Genomic DNA, 7,500 nt, shown 5'->3' on the forward strand with positions numbered 1-7,500 from the left:
CAAGATATCAAGCTTTATATATTTTTTAAGTCCGAAAGCTAATATATTTATTCAAATTGCAACTACTACTTATTAACAAACCTCTCCATACTAAAATCAAATGTATCTATTCACGTATATCTACCTACTGTGTCATGAGTTCTTGGTCGATAGTTATATGAATTTATACGCATGAATATACTACAATCTTGAAAGTCTGTTGAAAATTCAGTTATTCTTTCCTCTCTCTCTGTCATTTATTTTTACGAACTAATGAACCTTTCTGGCCGTTTTCCATAAGATGCGTTCTCAACCTATTCTTTAATTAACTCTGATTGGTTAAGATTTAGGTAAAATTATCGTTGCCCATTTGCAGGTATTGTTAGGAATTCCACTGAACGTTTTCTTACAATGCAATAAGCAGCCATTACTTAGCAGATCGGCTCTTGTAATCTGTTTCTAACGGACGCCAAAATAAAAATTAAATGTGGACTCATAAATGCTCCAGCAAAATCCAATACCCATTCATAAATTTAGTTCAAAGAAGGAAACTCGCTCTCTCTCTCTCTCTCTCTCTCTCTCTCTCTCTCTCTCTCTCTCTCTCTCTCTCTCTCTCTCTCTCTCTGATTTAATGAATTTTAAGAAGACGCCAGGTGGTAAAATGAAAAAAAAATGAAGTGGATAATTACAAAGGAAATCGGTGGGGAAAATTGACTCAAGTGATCCCAGTTATTTTCATATATTGACGATCTCTCTCTCTCTCTCTCTCTCTCTCTCTCTCTCTCACCTTTTTATTTAGTTTACTTAGTGGAAGACGAACATTTCATCGGCATTCTTAATTTTATGGTGATGACAGGGATTAGGTCATTATAAAAAAAAAAACAGATTAATATCGTATGTCATTTCATAACGGCAGTTTCGCTAATATTGTACCACAGCTTCACGACAAAGAATCTAAATAATTTTGGCACTAGAACAGACGATTTGATACTGATATTTGCAAAGCGAATAAAGCGAACTGAAAACCAAGGGAGTTCTCATTAAAGAGAATTCCAAACTGATAGTTTACTGCTTCGTTTGTGGCTGATATGCCAAGTTTAAAACTTCTGAAAACTATAGATCAAAAAGTTATTTAAAAAAAAAAAACATTAGCGTTATGGGAGAATTGATAATAATCATCGAAGCTACACTCTTAAGCTTTCGAATCTTAAAATCACTGAAAAATGACTAATATATTATTGTTTGGCTTATTGAAACCTTCATCTGGAACATAGCAAAACATCTTTTTGGACATTCACTCCTTAAAATGCAAAAGGAACACATTTAAGTTTAACATGTTAACTGACATTTTCATTTTATTTTCACTTCGTACCCTGCCCATGATTTGTACAACAGAGCCATCATCATGCAGAATTTAGGAAAAGTGTCAATCATGATAATTTTGCGGGCCTCACTAAACTATCAGTAAAATATAACACTCACTTTCCCTCATATTTTTAACCAAAGGCTCCGCTTGAAGGATATGTATACTTCTTCTGTCCTACAGTACGGGCAAGCCAAAACGACTTCTAAGTAATGTCTAATCTTTCAACAGTATAAACAAAAACTATTGTGTGCTGCCAAAAATATCAGCTGTATGAAACATTTCAAACCATCAAATGATATCAAAAATAATACCGGCATGTGATTCCTGATACCAAATCAGCGGTAGAAATATTCAGCATCTCAAATCCATGGGGGTGTGCTAAAATTGCAAGATTAGGCCTAAAGTCAACGCTTCAAAAAACGAGAATTCATTAAGTGATGTCAGTTCACTATATGTCAGTTGTCTAGACTGCATGACCACAAAAAATTTTATCATCTGAGTCAGAAATGGAAACTGGATACAAATCAACCATGAAAAGTAGTTCCATGTTGTGGGCGATTTCATAACTATGAAGCAAATAGTTTTTTTTTTTTTTTTTTTCAAATCCCTTTTCAAGCTCGTCGGTCATGAAGAGTGATGCATCGACAGTGTTATCTAGCTTACTGATTTTGATTACGAGAGCGGTCTATATACCAGACCAGAAATTTCACATTTCAGACTTTACCAATGAACAATGAAATGAGTCGACATTGACCTGACATTGATAAGTGGTCAACGTGATATTAGCAACAGACAGGTTTTACATTCTGAAAAACTTCTGGACAGTCCACAGATTGGGCATTAAATATTTCCATAAATTCAGATCATATGTGAAATTATCATGCATCATTCTGAAAATAGCTAAGAAGATATCATACTGGTGATGTTAACGAATGCGGACAAAATTTGAAAAAATACAACCTTTTTTTATGAAATAAGAAATAACTGGCATGCAATGAAAAACAAATGATCTTAATAAACCATTAATTAATTAATCGTTTTTCATATTCAACTTCAGAGAGATAGACGACATTCACTTCCGCAGAAGTATAGCTTACAAAAAGAAGAGGAAATGACTTAGAAACAAAACATTCATAATATAAAACAGATTCTATGTCAAAAGAGTAAACAAAAACAAAAAAATTACAAGAACGATTGTCTCACAAACAATATAATTCAGTTGTATTAAACTTCCTGAATGTCTTACAAGGAGAGAGAGAGAGAGAGAGAGAGAGAGAGAGAGAGAGAGAGAGAGAGAGAGAGAGAGAGAGAGAGAGAGAGAGCTTTAGGATCTTAGGCTTTTCGTTCTAATAAAGATGCCCTGGGGAATAATGTTACAGATAAAAGTAATCCATGAAGACCACCTGACACGCAGCTTCTCAGATTAGTTATTTATAGATTATGTAAACCCAAGTAAACACATAATAGCAAGAAATAAGAGAAACATTCAAATGAAACCGTAAAGCAAAAACAATTGCTTAAAATATTACAATAGTGTGTCTTTCACAGACAAGGTTCATCAATAGTATACTTTAAATATATCAGCGTTACCAACTACCAATTAGCTTTACTACACACAGACTTTTAGGAGAGTCACTCAATAAGTTTGAATGCATGGCAGGGAGCTGATAGTGAATCCGCATCCATTTCTTTAGAACAATATTCATCCCGAAAAAAGAAATTCTTTAAAATGGAAAGAGAGTGACAACAAAAATTAGAGAAAGAACATTAAATTTATTTCATAATCCCCGAAAGGAGGAAAAAGCATCCAGATTAACTCGAGACTGACAACCCATCAAAACGGTAATGGGAAACGCTGACTTACATCAAGGAAAATCACAGCCTCGGAATCGCCATTTCTGTTCATTTTCCGACGTACCTTTGAAGCTCCTTCATTCCCATCTGGAAATGACTCGAGTTATAATGACATCTGGCACTTTCTGGAAATGTCTAGTGCCTTTTGCTCCATAGGAAGAGGGAAAGAAGAATTATAATGAAAATAAAAGGTTGGCCTTCAGCATTAGACTTCGTTTGATCTCCGTAAATATTGATAAGCTTATAATGAAATAGAGAGAAAATTTTGCTTACTAAATTGCCATTTCCTGAAATGAGAGAGAGAGAGAGAGAGAGAGAGAGAGAGAGAGAGAGAGAGAGAGAGAGAGAGAGAGAGGCATTCCAGGAATGGAGAAGGCCACTTTTCAGTTAAGAAAAAGAAGGAACTCACATGAAAATGTTAATTAGTGTTCCATTTTTAAAATAAGTGGAAATAGAGTAAAAAGTAATTTATTTAAGTTCACGATTAATAGAGAATCGAATAAGGAAGGATGTATCAAAAATAAACAAATAAGTAAATAATTAAACAGATAAGTATAACATAAATAAAATAGATATACAAATAAACAGATAAATAGAAGAACAAATAAATAAACAAATAAATAGTCAAATAAGTTTATTAATTCATTAATTACAATTTGACCAACTGCTTAATTAAAATACAATAAGTAAATGAATAAAAATTAAATATATTATAAAATATAAATATTCAAGAAAACTAACTCTACAGGAAGCACTACCCATATTTCACTTACTTTATTTACAAGTTATTTGGAATTGCTTACGTTCCCATAGTGTTGGAAGAGAGAGAGAGAGAGAGAGAGAGAGAGAGAGAGAGAGAGAGAGAGAGAGAGAGAGAGAGAGAGAATTAACACAGATTGAGTAAGATGGTGGCAATTAAAAAAAAAAAGAACAATTGTTTAAGCCTTCAAGTTTGCTTAAACGCAGGTGAAAGGGTGGTTATATACACAAATGTTTATTTGGAAAGATTGTTTTCCTTACCAAGTACTTTCTTCAACATCCATTTCCTCTGCCTTTAATGAGAGTTTATTTTGTTTCCAATGTTATGCAACTATGTAATTTATAAAGATGACGGTCAAAAAGGTGACGATCACACTGTTTTGAGGTGGTTTGGACTTCTATCACCTTGCCGTAGTTCCCTGGATCGTTTAGTGACTTAATGACAGCTGACTCCCGGGGAGAGGAGAGGGCTGAGTTCAAGAGAAAAAGGTGAGAAAGGGAGCAGGGAGCAGAGGGAATAGCAGATCTGGAGAAAGGGTGATTGGGTGGGGAGGGAGGAAGCTGGTGGCGTATGCTGATTTCGTTCTTATGGTTTTTCTTGCAGTGAAAAACAGCTTGCGTAGAAACCTCTTTTTATTAGACCAAGATTTCGATTTTCCATGCGGTGCTGGGAAAATTATCCTAGGATACATATGTGTTGATGAACCTTGTGCTTGATTCTATCCTTTCGCCTTAGCAGTCCTGCTAAGATTGGTCCTTCATCCTTAAAACCATGCATAGTAAGATAACAAACATCTGACATTTTAATATTGTTGCTGCTTTTGTTAACTTATCCAGACACAGGTGAATGGCGGGCTATCGGCATTAAATCCCACATAATGCGATATCTTTTGCAGTGGTCCGTGTCTTATACATTTGTGGTAATGGTTAAATCTTGAAAGCACTGGAGTTTAGTGTTCTCTGCAATGATTGCTCACGAGATTGGGGAAATCAGACAGTCCTTTCACGGTTGCTTATAAGTATTGTCAGTCTACTGCATTTTCCTTCACGTTTCTCTGCGTGGGTATAAAGATATCTACATATACCTTTTGATAAACGTTGTATGGGATCCCGTAGCAGGAAATAGACTGTCTCGTCCATGATTCCACTGCCTTCTTATTCCTTCAGAGTACATTCTTTTAAACTCGACTCGACAGAGGTATTCAGTCGATTGTTCTTCTCATAAGTAAAGCAATCGCACAGGAGGAACTGATCCATAGCAGTATATTTCAACTGGGTTTTGGCAACAGTGTCGAAGGAACGCGGAACAAGGTATGAGGTTTGAGGGGTAAAGGCGGAGGATATGGTTAAAGGCAGAAGGAAGACGTCAGTGGTACAGAAAAGGTAGAAAATGGGAATGGCTTTGCGGTAGATAAAGCACTGGGAAATTATCTCTGCCGGAATTTAGGAGAACATTTCTTCACACGGCCCTAAAGGCGATATATATATATATATATATATATATATATATATATATATATATATATATATATATATATATATATATATATATATATATATATATATATATATAGATAGATAGATAGATAGATAGATAGATAGATATATAGATAGATAGATATATATATATATATATATATATATATATATATATATATATATATATATATATATATATATATATATATATATATATATATATATATATATATATATATAATCATCATGTTATATTCAAATAGAAAAACATCTCATTGACGTAGATAACGAAGAAGCAACTGAAACTGTAAATTATCATCGAGGGAAATGTGATACAAGCAATTGAATAAGAAGTCATTAAAACATTTTTCACGTTCCAAAACTAGCAAAATTTTTCGGCCAAAAGTTTTCATCAGAAAACTTTCTCTCGCTTTGTTGACATTTCATTAAAACTAAGCTTTTCACTGTATCACTATTTGCATCAATGTTACAAATTCAGATTTGAAAGTTTTGAGCACCACCGAGAGAATTTCTTAACGTGAACGACAAAAGTGTAATTTTTTATTTCTGTTATTTCTTCTGTGAAATTAGTTTAGTTAAATTATTCACGGCTCACATACATTTGTAACGCAACACTATAAAATTTCAAAACCACTGATACTGATAAGATCTTTTATTTGTTCGTCTAAAATATTTTAAAATATTAATTAATAAAATCCACATATAACGTTAGATTAGCTTTGAAATAAATTTTCTTTGTATTTTAACACAGCAAAGAGGAATTTGTCACTTATCAGACGAAAGCTTGGAGGAGACAACTTGTCGGAGAGAAGGAATTCCTTGGGGTATGAGGAAACCCCTTTTGCCTTTGAAGGAATAGTTGCTCTCAGAGTTCATTAAGGCATTGTGTGCAGAGAGAGAGAGAGAGAGAGAGAGAGAGAGAGAGAGAGAGAGAGAGAGAGATAGAGAGAGAGAGAGGGAGGATCAAAATAAAGTGTCAAATTACATTGCTTCAGAAGATCCAAGTATACTGTGGAATAACAGAGGACTATATATCATCAATCACGTTAATGGACTTTTTTATTTATTTTCGAAAAACTTACATGTTTCCGGAATCATATAACTTCCGTGGTGCTGCCATGTCATACTGGTAGAATATTTATTGAGCACAAAGCTTCCATTTACCGTATTAGTTGCAAAGTCTTCAAAAAAATTACAGGTTGATTAAAGGTATTCTTAAAAGTTACCCCAATTAATTTAAAGGAGAAAGAAAAGGGGGTGGGGGGATTTATAGTTAAAAAAACGGGAACTCATATCTATGTATTAAAAAAAAATATCTGCAATATTATCACACCCTATAAGCAATTCTGTATAAAAGGTTATCCTCTCCATATGTATAATATCATAAAAAAATTAAAGAGTGAAATAAAGTAGTGCACCAGCAATATACACAGAAAATAACAGAAACAAAAGGATTAAATCGCTGAAAAACATCCATGACATTCTTTAAAAGTCTCTCAAACCCCTTCGCCGTCCCGCAGATCAAAGGGAAAAGTGATAAAAGAGTTATTGGCTAATGAACATTAGATAATTGAATACATTTCGTGAGAGATTGCTCCTAATGATAACAATATTTTTTCGAAGATAACTAAGGTAATTGCCTGCTTTGAGTACCGTCTCTCTCTCTCTCTCTCTCTCTCTCTCTCTCTCTCTCTCTCTCTCTCTCTCTCTCTCTCTCTCTCTTTCCATTATAAGCTTCACCTCACGTTGCTGTCTCCAGAAATGTGCTCGTCCCTTTTAATTTGCAATTTCCACTGTGAATTATTAATTAAATCGTGCCACCTGCAAATGATGCCATTTCAAGTCAATTAGGCCAGGTGTTTGCCTCCCCTCAAACAGCATCTGGCAAAACTCTCCTGTTTTCGCATTCCAGTATCCAAACGCCAACAGGGTATGGTTCCACGACTGACAGGAAAATAAAAGAGAAAGGTCTCTCAACTCTCTTTCCCTCTGCAATATTCCTCAGCTTTTATTCGAAAAACAGCCGTATTCTGTGTCATACG

Source organism: Macrobrachium rosenbergii, chromosome 27 (assembly GCF_040412425.1).
Source record: "Macrobrachium rosenbergii isolate ZJJX-2024 chromosome 27, ASM4041242v1, whole genome shotgun sequence".
Classification (NCBI taxonomy): Eukaryota; Metazoa; Arthropoda; class Malacostraca; order Decapoda; family Palaemonidae; genus Macrobrachium; species Macrobrachium rosenbergii.